The sequence below is a fragment of the Xenopus laevis genome, chromosome 4L, assembly GCF_017654675.1.
Source record: "Xenopus laevis strain J_2021 chromosome 4L, Xenopus_laevis_v10.1, whole genome shotgun sequence".
In the NCBI taxonomy this organism is placed as follows: domain Eukaryota; kingdom Metazoa; phylum Chordata; class Amphibia; order Anura; family Pipidae; genus Xenopus; species Xenopus laevis.
The window spans coordinates 79,897,309-79,917,473 of NC_054377.1; positions in this window are offsets into that span (position 1 = coordinate 79,897,309).

Below are 20,165 nucleotides of genomic sequence, written 5' to 3' on the forward strand. Positions count from 1 at the left end.
ACCATACAGTATTGAGAGACAGCACATATAAAACAAAAGTGCCAGTGTTAGTGCAGAGAGTGTTTGCTATTTGCAATTAATATTTCTACTTCCTTCGTACAAAAATAATGCAAAAAAGAAGGTACAATATCTTTCTGCAACACCACACACACACCACTACATGCATAAGAAATGCCCGGTATTGATGCAGTACAAGTGAAATGAACACACACGTATACTGTCATTAAGGTCACAAAGTCAAATAAAGAACACCAAAGCTGGAAGGTGAACCAGAAAAATGGACGGCACAATGGATGGGATGATGCTTGTGGTTTCATGAATTCTGTTAAGCACAAAGCAAAAACTGTGGTACAGTGTTAGCCACTAGCAAAAAAATAAATAAAATAAAAAAAAAAACAGAAAAAAACATCCTTTAGAGGAAATGCACCACATGAGGTGTTTTGTCAAAACAGGGGGGTTGTGGGAGCACTCTAAAGGCTTTAAAGTATATATATATAAGTATAATAAATGCTATTGCATATGTACCCAAATAGGGGTTATTTTGTTACAAAGTTATGATCATAAAATTGATAAGCCACCATACCACGTCAAGGTAAACCCCGAATGGCGGTCCCTAACTTGTTTTATTTCTTATGTGCATTTTAGCATTACCTGTAATCAATGTCCATTGAACGCTGTTTTTTCACTGAGGGCTAAATCCTCCCCAGCCAGCAATCAGGCTTTTAAAGGAGAGATATTCCCAAAACAAACGCCCAATTTTAAAAGCATAGGATCACCACTAATTTAAAGGGGGGGTATGGGGTGCTACAACCACTGAAGCTATAACACAGCTTCCGGCTAAATATACAATATCAAAACAGGGGGGTTGTGGGAGCACTCTAAAGGCTTTAAAGTATATATATATAAGTATAATAAATGCTATTGCATATGTACCCAAATAGGGGTTATTTTGTTACAAAGTTATGATCATAAAATTGATAAGCCACCATACCACGTCAAGGTAAACCCCGAATGGCGGTCCCTAACTTGTTTTATTTTTTATGTGCATTTTAGCATTAACTGTAATCAATGTCCATTGAACGCTGTTTTTTCACTGAGGGCTAAATCCTCCCCAGCCAGCAATCAGCAATCCCCCCCCTGTTTTGATGAGGTGTTTTGTTGCCAATGTCAAATTGCCTTTTGGGTGAGTAAGAAAATACCTCAAAATATCTTACAATATTGGAATCTCTGTATTCCTGTTTGTGCACATGTATTATCATGCAAAAACACATGAACAGGGGGTACAGGTGGGAGTCCTGTAAATATTTCCATTTAAAGTACCAGAGGCTTACATTGCAGGTAAGGTGACTGACATTGGTACATTCATTGGAAAAGTTGCATGCTCTAAAAGGGAGTTCTACAGTACAGTTTGTAAAGAAGAATAATACTACTACAGACAATTCATTAATTTGTCATTTTACCTTTTACCTTGTGGTGTCACATCCATTCTACTGTGGTATTTCATGCTCATTTGAGTCACCAAACACTTCACTGTTGTTCTGTATTGGGATTTAACAAATCCAGGCACTTAAAGGAGAAGTTCCAGTCAGTCCTAGAGCCTTTATGTACCACATGCAGCCAAACTTTGATTTTACAATAGTTTTATGGGGTTTTTTCACAGTCCCTACATGTTCTAATGCATTTCACTGGGAGCATTTCAGTATGTTTTCCCACATTTTACATCATAATTTTGCCGATTTTCCTTTTGTTTGTGAATGTGACTTTTACTGCATTTTAAGTTTTTTTTTGTAGTTTCCAGCATTTTTACAGAAAACCCCTTATTTTACATACCCCCTATAAGGGAGCTTGGTGTACATGTCTCGCCTCTGTGTTGTTATATGAAAGAAGGGGGAGGAGTCCCCATCCTGTGAGCTGACAGAAAGGAAGTGCTGCTCAGGAAGTGCTGGGAGAGAGAAGCAATGTGCTGCAAAGTCCCAGAAATTACTGTGTGTGAAAAATCAGTAGGGAACTCCAATGGCAGAAAACCAGCTCCATTTAGGGTGTGAAAAGAAAAGAGGTCCTTGTCAAGGCTCTGAAGAGGAAGTCATAATCTTCTCAGGGCACAGAAAGCCAAAAGGAATCCTTATCATTACTCTGCAGAATTTTAAAGGAACATTAACATCAAAAAATAAAAGTGTTTTGAATGGCTGCCCCCATTGCTACATAGCAACTTATTTAAATAAACAAATTTTAGTGTTTCTGAAGCAAACACAACAGTGCATTGTATTTTCTTTTATATTTTTATTACTTTAAAACACTTTGACTTTCAAGTTACTATTACTGATGTATGATTAACAGATTTTATCAGCAAATTCAAGATCGTGCTGACTGCTGGTAAGTTGTAGATACACACTGCTACATATACTGTATCTGTAAAACTGCAGCATGAAATTTTACAGTAGCTATAGAAGCGAAGATATCATGTTGCTATTGTAAAAAGACTATAGGGTTAATTTACAATTGACCAGTGCACACTGCCAGCTGCCACACAGCAACATGGACACAATGACCTGTGCAGCTCTGCTCGTGGTAGGCTGGGGGAGGCATATAGGGACCACCCATCCAAATACTGAACCCTAATGTGTACATCATTCATATGTGCAAGTTAAAGGGGTTGTTCACCTTCCAACACTTTTTCCAGTCAGGTTGGTTTCAGATAATTTACCAGAAATAATGACTTACTTTCTATTTTCTATGTGTGACTGTTTTTCTAATATTAAAGTGTAAAGTGTCATTTTCACCTTCTAAAGCAGCTCTGGGAGAGGGGTCACCGACCCTGTCTATAAATTGTTATAAATTGATACATTTGGTTGATACATTTCTTATCATTGTCACTGCTGAGCAGAATTCCCGTGTATCATTATAGGCAACTGTTATAATTGATACAATAGTTGCTAATACTCCAGAGATACTGCTGAAAAATGTATCAACTAATGTTGTCAACATTGTAACAATTTAGAATCTGCACCTGAATTATTGAGCTTCCAGACTGAAACATCAGAGACATTAAACTTCATACTTGGATTTTGGGAAAAATGGTAAAAAATAAAAAATGGAATGTAATTGAAAAAACTATTTATCTCTGGTGAACAATCTGAAAAAACTGAACTGGAAAAGTGTTTGTAAGGTGATAAGATTCTTTAAGGTTCAACAGCAGGCACATAGTGCTAATGAAAAGTCTCCTTACTATCTGCCCTATGTTAGGCAGTAAGTACAGGACTGCCTTGTGTTTGCCAGTGCAGGATAGATGTGCACTGTGGCATGATTTTGCTCTGTTTAGTGCTGTATCACTTGTGTAAATGGCTCATGTTGTTCTGTTTTGTTTCAAATATATATTAAAAGAGAGAGAGAAATCTAAGAAATTACTGACAGTTACTACTCCTCGATGCTCTCATTTTATCAAGTTGTATGTGTCTTTCCTAACCTATTTAATAATAGTGCTAGCAGAACAATATCCAACAAGTTATATTTTGCCTTTCAAATTGCAAGGTATTTGCCATATTCTATTTTGAGCTTTATTTACTAATCCTGAAAGGGATACTCTCATGGGAAAACATGTTTTTTCAAAATGCATCAGGTAATAGCGCTGCTCCATTAGAATTCTGCACTGAAATCCGTTTATCAAAAGAGCAAACATATTTTTTTATATTTAATTTTGAAATCTGACATGGGGCTAGACTTATTGTCAGTTTCCCAGCTGGCCGCAGTCATGTGGCTTATGCTCTGATAAACTTCTGTCACTCTTTACTGCTGTACTGCAAGTTGGAGTGATATCACACCCTCCCTTTCCCCCCGTAGCAGCCTAACAACAGAAAAATGGGAAAGTAACCAGATAGCAGCTCCCTAACACAAGATAACAGCTCCCTGGTAGATCTAAGAACAGCACTCAATAGTAAAAATCCAGGTCCCACTGGGACACATTCAGTTACAGTGAGTAGGAGAAACAACAGCCTGCTAGAAAGCAGTTCCATTCTAAAGTGATGGCTCTTTCTGAAAGCACATGCCCAGGCAAAATTACCTGAGATGGCTGCCTACACAGGAATTACATTTTATATTTTAGAGTGAATTATTTGCAGTGTAAACAGTGTAATTTAGAAATAACAACTACACCATAAAAACCATGACAGAATCCCTTTAATGTGGCCAAAGCAACCTGGTTGTTCATGCTGAAAGGTGAACTGATGTCCTCTAATATGTTTAATAAGGTTAAATTGACTAACTAACTGAAGAGAATCACCAGCTTTTGTGTTGTAAATAGCACCAGGCTTACTGGGAACCGAGGGTGGAATAAAGCTGGCCATAGACGCAAAGATCCGATCGTACGAATCAACGTATGATTGGACTTTCCCATCTCCCAAAAAATAAAGATAGTTACGATCGGATCGTTGCGTCTATGGCCAACTTTAGACTGCCTTCAGGAAAATGACAGAGACATTGATGGATCAAATAAAGTAGTAAAAGAACAGATCAGCCAATGTACTACCTCTGACAGCAATCGTACAATAGTTATGTCTGACAAAAGCTAGTGACAGTCTCCCACTGAAAATCGTACGATCGGCAATACACGCAGAGATATTATCGGCAGGCAACAGAAATTTTCTAACCTGTCCGATCGACCAAACTACCTATCTCCACCGGATGAAAAATGTCAGGACTCTCCACACACGGTCCGAAAATCGTACGAATCCACGATTCGTACGATCGGATTGTTGCGTCTATGGCCAACTTTAGACTGCCTTCAGGAAAATGACAGAGACATTTAGATGGACGATGATGTAAAGTAAAGACACAAGCATGATATGAAATAAAAATGAGTATAGAATTCTGCAAAAATGATCTGTTATAACATGTTTAGGGGGGCCATGACAATTTTCATTACACCAATTGTTTTCATGTTTTTTATTTTGTTTACATATCAGCTGGTGGTCAGCTTAATTAAGAAATCCCATGACTCCTCAAACAGTTTGCCATAACAGTGCAGTGTCAAGGAATCAAACGGATTGTATAATCATTAACCCAAGCCTGAAATGTAGACCTGTTATATGAAAGACATAATCCCATTACAAGACAGAATTACAAGGTATTTAATGCCCAGCTGGAAGTGCTGGAGGCCTAAGGCAGCCCTGAAAGGCTTTTCCCTACTAAAGGAACTAACTGATGTCTTATATTTCATCTATAGATGGTATATTCTGATCTTTTCAGTTTAACATTTTAACCTTTCTTTACTCTTTTTCATAGAAAATGCAATCATCACCCCATATGTAATAGAATGCACTATGTATAGCTGATCAGTAAATGCTATCTGCTGATTAGTTGCTAGAGGTGATTATACCTGTAGCAAGCATTGCACATTGGCTAACATAACCCCTATTCCCACGACAATCCTGATAAATGTGCTAGTTTTATGCAAAAGAAATACTACTGAAAAAGTATGTACGATAGATAGAGGAGATAGTTAATGAAATCAGCTTTTTAGATATGAGTAGTTGATCCTGCCCTCTGCCTTGTGAGGCACGTGCTCTACACGTGAGTGTATATGAAGAAATATTTAGATAGCAATAAGTCATAAAACTTGAGACAAATGCTGTTTTTGACAGAAAGAAAATTTGAATACTCAAGCTATATGAAAATTTTGAAATGTGTCCAGGGTGCCGAACTCTGGCGAAGTTGCGCTAGCGTTACTGCGCCAAGGGAAGCGAAGTTCAATGGACGTATATGTTGCAGCAAATACATTACACTACACAAGCCTGGGAAACCTTAATAAAATAAAATAAAGTTGTTATATTAGCCCTACACATTATCCCGTGTATAGTTTATGTGCCATATGTTAGAAAATGTATGGGGGAGCCCAGGTACACAAAAAAAATTTACAGACTTTTGCAGGCTATCAGCCTGAAAAAGTAAAAGACTCCAGCATTTTTTGGGACTTAGAAAAATTTTCAACTAGAAATTGAAGAAGCCCTATACATTTCATTGCACTTCGCCTGGTCTGAGCTGGCGAAGGCAAATCTGGCGGAACAAGTAATGTTGAGTAAAAGGTGCATCTTAGTGAATTTGCGAAGTAACGCTCTTTTGCCAGAGCGAAACTTCAACTGGCGTAAGAGTGCGAAGTAGCGTTAGAGTCTATCTCCCTCGCTAGCGAAGTTACACCTGCGCCCATTAGTAAATCGGCAAAGTCACGAAATTTCGTCACGCTGGCGAATTTTCATTAACGTTAGTCACTTCGCCCTTTAGTGAATCCCCCCCAGTGTCTTAGCAAAGCTAATTATCAAAATTGCCTGTTTTGTAGCCATGACAAGTAGCTGCTACTAGTAGCACCCTTAAGCTATGAATGGTGAGACCTGTAGCAAACTTGCACCATTGTATTCTCGCACTGATCCTTAAAGAACACTGATACACTAGCACTAACCACAGCTGACCAGTAAATGCTATCTGCTGAGGTGCTAGAGGTGATTGTACCTGTAGCAAACATTTTGCTTTTTCTAACATAACCCCACACTTGAAAAAGGATCCTTGTGATCCGAAAAATGTTGTGATTCTATAAATATTTATTTGCGGCAGAGTCTGCGAGTTATGTGCTCCATCCATATCTATGTTTGCTGAAATAACCCCCACTGTGTTTATTCTCCCACCTATCCTTACAAAAACGCTGATAAATTATTACTATTAAATGTGCTGGTTTTATGCAAAATAAATATTCTTAAGAGGGGAAATACTGCTAGAAAAATTAAGGGGCATTAGTGAAAAATTGGAGCTCACCATTAGGGATGCACCGAATCCAAGATTCAGTTCGGGATTCGGCCAGGATTCGGCCTTTTTCAGCAGGATTCGTATTTGGCCGAATCCTTCTGCCCAGCCGAACCGAATCCGAATTTGAATATGCAAATAAGGGGAGGGGAGGGAAATCATGTGACTTTTTGTCACAAAACAAGGAAGTAAAAAATGTTTTCCCCTTCCCATCCCTAATTTGCATATGCAAATTAGGATTCAGATTAATTTCGGTATTCGGCCGAATCTTTCGCGAAGGATTCGGGGGTTCGGCCGAATCCAAAATAGTGGATTCGGTGCATCCCTACTCACCATTGTAAAATTCTATTTAACAGTTTTTCTCTTTCTGCATCATTTGAAATCCTGGCAGGGAAGGAGGGACTAAAACACTGATGTTACAAATTGTAACAACTTCTCCACAGTTTACAGACAACATGCAGGAACTACATAACCCACAATGCACCACAATTTATTGAAATTATGTGTGCAAGGAATAGTGGGGTTTGGACGATACAGGCTAAGGACAGCTGGCTGTTGATACAAAGTAATAGTCAGCCAGCTCAGCAAAGTATTCAGGCAGATCAGCAAGAGAGAAGGGGGCTAGGCTTAGGGAACTTTCAGAAACCAATTAAAAATCATGAAAAGTCTGCATATTTTTTAATTCATGTATATAGCAAAGTTGCTTCAAATTATGTTTACTTTTCAAACAGCTCAAGTCATGTTTTTGTCGAGTTCCCCTTTAAGTATTCCTTTTGAAGGTGTACTTATTAAATGTAAACTCTAATCACCCATCATGTTTGAATGACCAATAATAATCATAAAACATCTGTAAAGCACATGAGTGTGCCTTATGTGCATTCCACATGAAACTAGTCCTGCCTGTAAATAAGGGATAAGTAAAATATTATGGCTTATTTTTATATTAAAGTGTTGGCTGTCCTTTATCCAATAACTAAATAACTAAGGCAACTGTAATTCCTTGTAAAACAGCTTGAATTTTATGTAGCTGTGTTTTTACTCTGCTTGATAATTAGGTGATTGTTGTCAGACATTTCCACCCATAATCCACAAGGGATAAAGATATTGATTTATTTGTTCTTGCTGCTTAACTATATAGTGCATTCACAATCTGCCATTTAATTTGCTTGATCATATTTTGGAAGACTTCAATAGAAAAAGAAAAGAAAATCATTCATCAAGGAAAATTATCTTCCTTTATAACTGCTATCTCTATTTAGAAAACAGGTGATTATGGTGTGCAAATAATAAGCAGCAGTTAATTCTAAGGAATATAATTGTACTAACAGCTTATGTAAGTATACAACTGGGTATGTTGCATCCACTTCCTACACCTTGGCGTGGATCCATTACAGTTAGGCTAGAAAGTCATAAATATCTGGTTGAGTTTTCTCAAAGGTGTTGAATTAAACATGCAAGAGTCTAAATATTGCAGATGGTCTAATTTTTGCCAAGAAAAAGCCATCTGCACTATGTGTTTGTTAGAATAAAAATGGACTTAATGGAGCTACCACAATCACTCCCACTGGCAGATCGTCAGTGATTCTCCAGTAAACCCTATCAATCATCACAATACTGAATGTTCCAGTTTAGCACATTCCACTGGTGTTGTAAAAGAATAGAACTTAAAAGAAGTATTTAGCCTGTATAACTTGCTAAGGAAAAAGAGCGCATAACATACTAATATGAAATTACTGTGTGTAGTTAACTGGGTTTGCAGCTTTTAATTTCAGTTCAGTGCTAGCTGTTGGCAAGTAATCATTCTTCATATACTAGACCAGGGGTCCCTAACCTTTTTACCTGTGAGCCACATTCAAATGTAAAACGAGTTGGAGAACAACACAAGCATGAAAAATGTCCCTGGTGATGTCAAATAACGGCTGCGATTGCCTATTTGGTAGCTCCTATGTGCACTGGCAGCCTAACGGAGGTTTTGTTTGGCAGCATATCTGTTTTTTATGCAACCAAAACTTGCCTCCAAACCTGGCATTTAAAAATAAGAACTTGTTTTGAGGCCACTAAGAGCATCCAAGGGGTTGGTGAGCAACATGTTACTCGCGAGCCAGTGGTTGGAGACCATTGTACAAGACTATGTTACTTTCAGCTTTGCACCATGTAGAAACCTGGTCTACTTGAAATACTATTTTCCTCATCTGTGGAGGGCGAATGGAAAACAAAGTTGTTTGGGGTTAAGGAGTTTACTCGTGCTTTTACAAGTCCTGCTGAGCCTAAGGGCATATTGTCATATATATTTATAATTGCATTTTATTTTTCACAAAAAATTATAATGTTGTGATATTTTTATGGCATATAATGGATGCAAGTTGTGCAGTATTTCTTTATGTATTTTAAAGGCCTTATTGGCAAAGCCAAACACAGTGTGCTAAGTGGGGAAAAAAAGGCCAAAGGCGTCTCTGCTGAATTTTGGAGAGAACTATGACACGGTGCTAACTGCGGTAGTCCATGTATGATCCACGAGAGGTAGGCGAAGGCACAAGGCATCCCCTCATCAATCAAAATACAAGGTAGGGAGCAGCAGGATGTACTGTCCACATCAGGCCCTGTCCTTGCCACCTGCCCCAATTCTTGATACTATATTGAAGCCTGGAAATATAGAATATTTTGTGCCAATACCATTTTATTTATGTGAGCACTGCAGATTCTATATCACAAAAAGATTCTAAAAAACAACTTTGAATTTTAAGAAACGCAAACTTTAATGAGCATAAAATGTGAAAAAAAATTGGCACGCATTGCACATAACCATAAGTCAAATGGTTAAGAAGCTAGCTCAAATGTAATATGGTTAAAAAATACATATTTAACATAAATGTCGCTTATCAATGAAATAGCATAATGGGAAATGTAATAATACAGTGCCATTAATTGTTGGTACATTTGTTTTACAAGTGGAGCTTACTTTAATTATTGTAATATTGGTTAGTTGCCATTTAATGGCATTCTGTTGAAGAGACATTGTAATGATATTGCTTGTAAAGGTATACACCTTCCACCTGTATCAAGGTAGCAGTGTATAAATCAGTAGTGGCTTACTATTTTCTGTATCCAAAAAGGTCTAAAATACAAAATAGCTGTTGACTTAGTGCTGGAGGAACTGGAATTTCTAAGGGAAATTCTGACTTGTCTTATCACGTAGAGAACAGCGGTCTTATTTGCTTTAGTTTGAGAACAATTGTATAGATATTTAAATATACTTAAATAATGAAAGAATAAGACAAAGAAAAAGCAAGAATTTAATGAATAGAAATTAGGCATTTAGGGTAATTCAGCATTGTATTAACTGTAATAATAGCATTGTACTTAACTATCCATATTGTAAAACACCATTTCCAGAGTCGAGTTATATTCTGAGCTGTAACCTTCAGCAGCAAATATTTTTGTATCATGTAGACAGCAAATCCAAACAATTACATATGTAGTCTGAAGGCATACACAAGAAAATCAATATTTGACATCTTTGCAACTGCCTCTTTGGAACAGCGTTCAATAGCTTGTATTCATTATACACTTATATCTCTTTCAAATCCTCCTTTGTCACTAGAAAGCCATTTTTTTCTCCTTTGACTTCCACATAACTTCTTTGCCCTGCACTTTTACAGATGCCTTCTGGCTATAAATACTAATGGCATTTCTTTGCTTAATTCAATTTTGCTGGTACACTTACAGTTATGACCTAACTTTCCCACGAGAGAGGCTGATTGAACATTCCAGTACCTTATGGATGGGAGCAAACATTCTACAGAACTGGACTGACAATTTCCATAATTATAGAATTCACAGCCTAATGACCTTAAAAAACAATAAAAAAGATCTCTTCTTAATTCCATTTCTGTGGCTGACATTCAGAATATTTAATTTCTCTCAGGACAACAAATTTACTTTTTATTTTCGAAAGAGCACTCTCTCCTTTTACCCAAGAATATATTTTCAGAATATGGAAGTCTTTCACAGAGTATTAGCATTTCTGTGTCTTTTAAAAGTCAGAATATTTATGATCCTTAGAATGCTCTGACTGATTTATAGCAATCAATTACAATAGTGCTTTTTCAAATGGCCCTTTTAAAAAATGAAGTGTAGAATAATTAAAAAGATCACAAGTCCTCCCTTGCATATAATTATTTCATTATTTCATTACATTGCAGAAAATGTTTTTGCTGAGTCTGGACAATTTTAATTGCGAGAAATCTATAATATCGTAGGGTAGCAGGCAGCCCTCCTAAAGCAATGTGATTTCTGCTTGTCCAAATTTGTATTCTGAGCAAGAGTAGTCCACAAAGCTTTGAGATAATACAAATTAAGTGTCTAGATTGTATGGAGATATATTACTATTTTATGTAACTGGTGCATAACTTTTATTTAAGAATATACGACTTTTGTAATGGTTTCTCTAGTTGTTGGTGAAATTTATATGCTTTTATAGTATATCCAATTAACATGCAAAATAATTACCAACTATTTCTGCTTCTGAAACTGCTAGTGAAATAATGCATAATTTTCATAATAGAAGAACAAACCCATGTTACCTTAATTGCTGTGGTGTGCCAAGTGCAATGATAATTGGAAGTCATAGAAGGAACAAACAGTATTTATAAGATTTCTGACTTTAGTGATAACGAGTTGATTGTTGGGACCCAGAGTGATAGAGCATCTGTAGTAAACATTCAGCTGATTAATGTTTGCTATGAGAAGGTGGAGGGAATTGATTCCTTCTTGTGCTTGCTTTATTCTTTATTTATTCTTTCTTTAGATAAATAACCCCATCTATCTATCTATTTATGTGGGGTCATTTAAGAAGACCAGGATACAAAACTCTTCTTCTCTTGGTCTAATGCAGGGATCCTCAACCTTTTGAACCCATGAGCAACATTCAGAAGTAAAACGAGTTGGGGAGCAACACATACATGAAAAATGTTCTTGAGCTGCCAAATAAGTGCTGTGATTGGCCATTTGGTAGCCCCTATGTGAATTGTCAACCTACATTGAGGCTCTTTTTGGCAGTGCACCTGGTTTTTATACAACAAACACTTGCCTCTAAGACTGGATTAAAAAATAAGCACCTGCTTTGTGACCACTGGGAGCAACATCCAAGTGGTTGGAGAGCAACATGTTGCTCAGAAGCTACTGGTTCTACTGGCAAAAGCAGAAGGCAGTGTGCAAAGTGTGCATCTTTTTTTTCTGGTATTTACAGAGCTTGCAAAGCAATTCTGATCTATTTAACCTATCCTTTCATGGGCTGTATACGACCATCAATTTGCTGACACACTATTCATTGGTGCACGGTTTTGTGTACTTTACTACTCACAGATCTTCAGTGATGATGACTTGAATTCACCTTCAGTCCATCTATTTTTTGCCCATTTCTTCTTGCACCTTTTTGCTCATTTATATGCATCTGAAAAAAATTATGTTAAATACAAGGGTTTTGCTCTTCCTACATTATTTACACTGTATGATTCATACCAGATGAGGCATCCAGGTTACTTGTACTTATAACACTACCAAAAGTGGGGAATGTAGGAACCTTTCCAGAACTTAACTTCTTGTCATGTACCATAGCTATAACTTTCAGATTTTAAAATTCTAATGTCCCTCCCCCCAAAACAAGGCACAAACAATAATTTTGTTTTTCTCAGAATTATTTTTTTTATAGGGATTTTGTCACGGCAAAACATATTTTTTTTCAAAACGCATCAATTAATAGTGCTCCTCCACTTGTGCACTGAGATCCGTTTTTCATAAGAGCAAACAGATTTTTTATATTCTATTTTGAAATCTGACATGGGGCTACACATGTTGTTAGTTTCCCAGGTGCCCTCAGTGATGTGACTTGTACTCTGATAAAATGCAGTCACTCTTTACTGCTGCACTGCAAGTTGGAGTGATATTACCCCCTCCCTTTCCCCCCTTAGCAGCCTATCAACAGAACAATGGGATGGTAACCAGATAGCAGCTCCCTAACACAACAGAAAAGCTTCCTGGTAGATATGAGAATATCACTCAATAGCAGGGCTGGATTTCACCCTGTCCTCTGGCGCCCCTCCCTCCTACAGGATCACACGCATGCACATACTTTCCATACTGGAGCACTAAGCACCAGTGCGGTTGGGCGGCATTCTTAGGCCTGGGACTTTGTGGCCTCGCCACAAATCCAGGCCTGCTCAAACACCCAAGTCCCACTGTAACTCATTTAGTTACATTGAATAGGAGAAACAATAGCTTAACTGAAAGCAGTTCCATCATGAAGTACTTGCTCTTTCTGAAAGCACAGGACCAGGCAAAATGACCTGAAATGGCTGCCTACACACCAATATTACAACTAAAATTATTTGCAGTGTAAATATCATAAATTAGAAATAAAAACGACACCATAAAAAATGTTAACATAACCTTTAAACACAACTGAGCTGATTTGAGAGAATACAAAGCTTTTCCGATGGAATTTGGCTCAGCAGAGTTTTACAAATGTCAGGCAACTGCAAAGGCTTTTACAGATGTTTTGAACTTCCACTTTACTTCAGATATACAGGATGGCTAAAATTATGCTACTTCTTTCTTGTTCCCCACTTCTTTCTTGATGCCTGGCACTGTTAAAGAACCTGCCAAAATATTAGAAGCCAACCTGTTATAAATATGTCTATTGTACGTCAAAGGCTTCTTACTTACTATGTATTTAACACAGTATTCTAGAACATATGTTTGAATATATCAGAATATTTCAGAATAATGTTACATTACAGGGTTGTGTAAATTAATCAACAGGTTTTAGTAAGCCACAGATGCTCCAGCTTGGCAACACATTATTAGAGGCTGCAGCAATATTGCTTCCCAGTCACCATTGTGCTTTAGGCCAATGTAACAAGCATATCTCTGGCAATTGTTAAGAGTTAATATAGGGCAACTTAAGGGTATGCAGTCAGTTCTTCTTGCCATGTATTCTATATTTGTACCCAGCATTAAATCAGAGACATAACTATGGGCAAAACAAAGCACATGAGAAAATTCTACCACTGTTCCGAAACTTTTGTACAATGTTGCTGTGCTGTATTTTTTTTTTTATTAGTGTCTCTGATTAATTTCACGCTAAATTTGGTAAACTGAAAGTCACAAATGAAACATATTGTTACAGACTGCTACATTTTATATACCATTGTTACAATAGAAACTCTTTTACTTGAAAACACTTATCTACATATTATTCATGATACATTCAGTAATCATTCATTGCCTTTCAATTGAATTCCCCCAAATGGTATGGTCATTACTGTCTAGCTCGGTCAATGCTCTCTTACTGCATACATTCAAACAAAACAGTATACTAGTGTTTTATTATTGACCCTGGAAGTCAATCTAATTTAGATTTTTAGAGAACAAAACAAGTGTTGCTATGGTTATAGAAAACAACTTATTTAGACTCATGGAAAACTTATTGGGTCTCTTGTTTTTAAGTATGTGTCAGTTTAATGAATGAAGCACTGTTTTTGAGGAGAACAATCCTGCTCCTGACTACTGTTGCCCAATGTTGAATGTGACAATAAACTCTTCACTTTGAAATTGAGACATACAAAGAAGTTGTCTGATTAGGTTCAAGGTAGAATTTTGATCCAGTGTTATCTAGGTTGCAGAATAAACTAAGTGGAAATCATAGCAAAACATGTTAGATGAATTTTAGAATTTTATTTTTTTGCACATTTTCTTGTCACATGCCAATATTGTGGTATCCTGTGCAACCCAGACCTGAGGAGATGTCAGGGGGATCTGGGTTCCTTTAACTTCAGCATTTTCCAATGCTGCATCCACCCCCTGAGAAAGGGCATTTAAATGTGATAATTTGTTGTCTGTTGGACCTCAACTCTCAAACTAGGCATGCAATTTTAATATTCTCATTTGATAGCCTTGAGTAGGTTCTGAACCTCTCATTATTCTTTCCATGCCCATTTTGTAACTTTGTTAATTGCTCCTGATGTTGCAACTCTTGTGCTTGAAGAATAGAGAGCAAAGGGATGCAATTATCTGTGTATGTGGCTATGTAATTTTATGCCTGTTAGTGCTCCAGCACTGACACCCCAGTTCATACAGATGAAGCCATTGGGAGACCACCTGATCATTGTAAGGTGTTAGTTACAGTCTCCATTTTGAAAACAGCTAACAGAGCAGGTAAATAAAAATAAGTGCAATTTGGTGCAAGCTCCTTGCATATGCTACAGCTCCTATATATAGTACATTACCCTATAGCCTAAAATGTACAATAATTGTAATTTTTTTTATGTTACTTGACTTGACACAGACACAAAGTGGCTGTATCAGAAGATTAATTCCAAAATTCAAACAAACAAAAACACAGACATATGATTTTACTTTCCTGCAAATTCTTTATTACAATCAATAAGGGATATGGTTTCAGCTTTGGTTAGTGAATGTGAGTTACAATTAACAGGTAAAGCTTGGTTATGGATTTATGTGAGATGTTGCTTAATTTTAAGCAGTACACACTGTTAAATGTTTTGTAAACATTTATGTTGGCTATCTAAGACCAAAACATAAAGCCTATATTGTCTAGGACTATCTTTAGTAGTAACTGCCCTGGGAGGTATAAAATCCTTTTTTATATATGGTTAGATTTATAGTTAATGTTAGATCTTACTCCTTAGATAAGTATATGAAGATACAATGTATGTATTTGTTGGAAAAACACAATAAAAAGAAAAAAAAAAAAGAAATAAAATAATTACATAAAAAAATAATGTTTTGTAAAATACAATTACTGTAAGAGCTACGTATAGTTATAGTTATATATATATATATATATATATATATAAAGTTGTGCTCACCACTATTTTTTAAAACCATTAGGCGGGGGTGCAATGAGGCTGTGACCACAAAATACATATAGTCAAATACAAAAGTCCTCTGCACTCAACCCATTATCAATATATTTAAGACAGCGACATTTTGTGCATACTGCTACTGAAAAATGCCTTACCCTTTAAACAAAACAGGGATTGTTTGTCCATATATTGCAATATATTTAAGCTGGCCAACTATGTTAAAGTCATCCCATATCGGGCCAGTCCTATGCTCAATTTTATCTGATTCATTAAGAATTCTATTGCTTCATTATACATATATACCTCCATACTTGGCTGCCCTTTTATTAGTCACCAGTGGGATCACCTGACTATAGCTGGGAAGGGTGGGAGCTACAACATGGAGCTGGTCACTGCTCCTGTATAAACTATAACAAACAAACAAACATTCTATTGCTTCATTATACATTTTACAAAGGGACTAGGTTTTACCTGCAACTTACTTTCTGCTTTCAAAGTAAAACTCCCAAACTTGGCTGCACTTTTATTAGACACCAGTGGAATCACCTGACTATATTGTTTTGTCTAAAGGGTAAGGCATTTTTTAGTAGCAGTATGCACAAAATGTCGCTGTCTTAAATATATTGATAATGGGTTGAGTACAGAGGACTTTTGTATTTGACTATATGTATTTTGTGGTCACAGCCTCATTGCACCCCCGCCTAATGGTTTTAAAAAATAGTGGTGAGCACAACTTTCCCTTGTTTGTTATAGTTTATACAGGAGCAGTGACCAGCTCCATGTTGTAGCTCCCACCCTCTCCAACTATAGTCAGGTGATCCCACTGGTGTCTAATAAAAGGGCAGCCAAGTATGGAGGTTTACTTTGAAAGCAGAAAGTAAGTTGCAGGTAAAACCTAGTCCCTTTGTAAAATGTATAATGAAGCAATAGAATTCTTAATGAATCAGATAAAATTAAGCGTAGGACTGGCCAGATATGGGATGACTTTGACGTAGTTAACCAGCTTAAATATATTGCAATATATGGACAAACAATCCCTGTTTTGTTTAAAGGGTAAGGCATTTTTCAGTAGCAGTATGCACAAAATGTCGCTGTCTTAAATATATTGATAATGGGTTGAGTGCAGAGGACTTTTGTATTTGACTATATATATATATATATATATATATATATATATATATATATATATATATATATATATATAGTATATACGTATAGTACAAATCTGACAAAAGCCAGCAAATGTCATAATAAACAAATCAATAATATCTAAACTGAAATGGAATATTACGATTATTATATACAGGTATGGGGCCTGTTATCCAGAATGCTTGGGACCTGGGGTTTTCCAGATAAGGGGTCTTTCCATAAGTGGGATTTCCATAGCTGAAGTCTCCTAAAAATAATTTAAAAATAAATGAATGTATGAAACATATTAACATATTTAACATATGATTTTAGTCCCATTTGTCAACTAATGTTATTTATTATGAATGTAAAGGAGCCCTAAGATTTGAGTGGACTACTTTTTGCAGCTACCAGGTTGAGAAGATAACTGACTGGAGTGGCACCAAACAAAAGTGTGGTCAAGTAAGGCAGAGGTATAGGCAGGGGGCAACTTAAGATGGCCCTAGACGCAAAGTTCTGATCGTACGAATAGAGGATTCGTCTGATTTTCGGACTGTGTGTGGAGAGTCCCAACACTTTTCATCCCGTGGAGATTGGTCGTTTGGTCGATCAGACAGGTTTAAAATTTTCTGTCGGCTGCCGATAATATCTCTGCATGTATTGCCGATCGTACGATTTTCAGTGGGAGTCACTAGCTTTTGTCAGACATAACTTTCGTACGATTGCTGTCAGGGGCAGAACATCAGCTGATCTGTTCTTTTACTACTTTATTTGATCTGAATGGTTAGTGGCAGATCGGGAGATGGGGAAGTCTGATCGTGGAGGATTCGAACGATCGGATCTTTGCATCTATGACCAGCTTTAATCATAATTTGAAACAGGACAAAGTCAGAAGTATAGAAAGCAGGATAAACATGAGTTGGCTAAAACCCAAAGCTGCATGTGGCATAAGGTTTTATTTGTTTGATCTAACGTAAGTTTGCCGCTAAGTCACAAGGAAATTTACTTACATTTGTTACCTTTTTACTTACCTTTGCTGAATAAAACGCTACATAACTCAAAAACATAAATAATAAATATTAAAAGCCAATTGCAAGTTGTCTCAGAATATCACACTCTACATCATATTAAAAGGTGAACAACTCCTTTAACTTACGTATGCAGCCTGATTTATGGTTGTCAGAGAGTGGTAAAAGGTTTCTATGCATGATGGCGCATGATGTGCTATAGTCTCAATCTGCTTAAAAGCAAAACTTCAAGTGCACTGGGCTCTGAGTTTACAGGATCATTTGGAAAATTGGGAACACTGCTATTAAATGCAAGTTGCTGGGCTGTAATGATTGATAACTGATTGCATTAAATTAGAGCAATCAGGGAAGCACTTCTAGTTGTATTTTCTAGTGTCCCTTATATTTTTCATTATATAGTAACCTTATTTTGAATGTGCTACACATTCTGCTGGCATACTTGTAGGAGGGTCCATGACTTGGCAACGGTTACATACCCCACTAAGGTTGTAAAATGCAGGAAGGGTCAGTTGAACCTTTCAGTAACTGCACCCTAGTTGGACATTCTTTCTAGTTTTCTTTTATTCTCATTGAGTGTTTGTGCTTGGGAAAGAGTGCTGGTTTTGCCATTTTTTTGCTCCAAGTTCTTATGTTAGACATTCTCTCTTCCTCCCTTTTTTATTTTCTCTTTTTGTTTCTATGATCTTGAAAGTTTGTCTCTGGTCTATTTTATCAACATACAATAAACTTATACCTTTAAGACCCCAAGGTCTGAACATGCCAATAGAGAGAAGAAAGAAAATGAAGTAGAGTAGAGTAGCATTAAGTTATGTTTAGAAGGGAAAACTTGCTAAGAACATGAGGAATGTATTCAAAAGAACAAGCAAATAGCCAACTTTGCATATAAATCCATGCAGTGAAGGAAATGTTGGCTCAGAGCTGTCTGTTTCTGCTTCTGGCAGATGCAGAACCTCATACTTGTGCCATCAGTATGTGTGTTGGAAACTTTAATCTGTCCACGATGCAAGTCAAATGCTCTCCTGGTAATCTTTAAGAGCAAAGCTAATTTCTGAAATCATAGATCCAGTCTTTGATTGTTGCTGTTTTTTAGGGATAGTGAAGGTAAAATGTTGTCTGTTTTAAATTAATGTCAGCTTGGAGAATCGTTAACATCCATGTCTCTTTGAAGTGAGTAAATATGAAACCTATATATAAGCAAGCTTGCTAGCAATGAAATCACAAAAGGGAGTGTATACAAAGTGTTTATTTATCACTGGGGTTAAATCAGCAACTCCTAAAGGCTGTTGCCAGATAGATATTTTTTGTATGTGCATTTTTATTTCTTCCAAAACATAAACACAGAGCATAAGTTACCCCTTTACGTGCCAGGCAGCGTTGAATCTATGGCGATATCATACAGCGGGTTACACTTTGAATTATGCAGTATGATGTGTTTTCTGGAATTATGTGGCAAAGTAATATCAAAGCAACTTAGTACTCTACTGCTTCACTCCACATAAAAGCTTTTACCATGCCATCATTGTATAGTTACTCAGTTGAGTTCACTATACTTCCAGTTAATTATGTGCTGCACACTAAATTGCTTTATCTAATATTATGTCATTATCTAATATTATGTTAATCTGTATGACATGTATGCTAATACAACATTTTTAGGAGATCCTGTATCAATGGTGGTTATTGGAAAGGCAAGTCAGCATCTCCAATGTCAACAAAAACCAGGCAGCCAAATGGGCTAGATCCATCAGAACTCACCAGTCCTACTGAACAGAAATGATATTGGAGAAACAGCACAAAAGCATACAGCAAATGTTGCGACTATAATGCTTAAAGATAATGTAAATCTTCAGTAAAACACTGGCAACCCAAAAAGAACTTGTTACGTTTGCCAATTTCAAAATACAAATTGGAAAAAGCCAATGAATGAAAAATGGTACATGGGAATATTAGCACCTTTTCAAAATATGGTTCATTATCAGATTTAACCTATTGCAGGAAGGGCCCGCTAATCCTACTGTTTTAATCTGTAGCCACCTGTTCATTTATTCTAAGACCACTGTGTGCTATAATCTTATTGTAAAGCCAATGTAATGTGCTGGTATATAGGGCTGGCAACTCAACTCTTCATTAAAAGACCAAACGAGTCAATGAGTCTCTCTGAATCAAAAAAGTGTGGCACAAAAGCTCACCAGAAAAGATGATGTGGTTAGAGCCGCTTTATTGGGACAAAAGCAATGTACTATGATGAACAGAGATGGATATTTATGCCATATTCTGGATCATGTTCTTAATATGGCTGGTAGTGACATTTACCTTACAGAATTTGGTGAACTGTTAA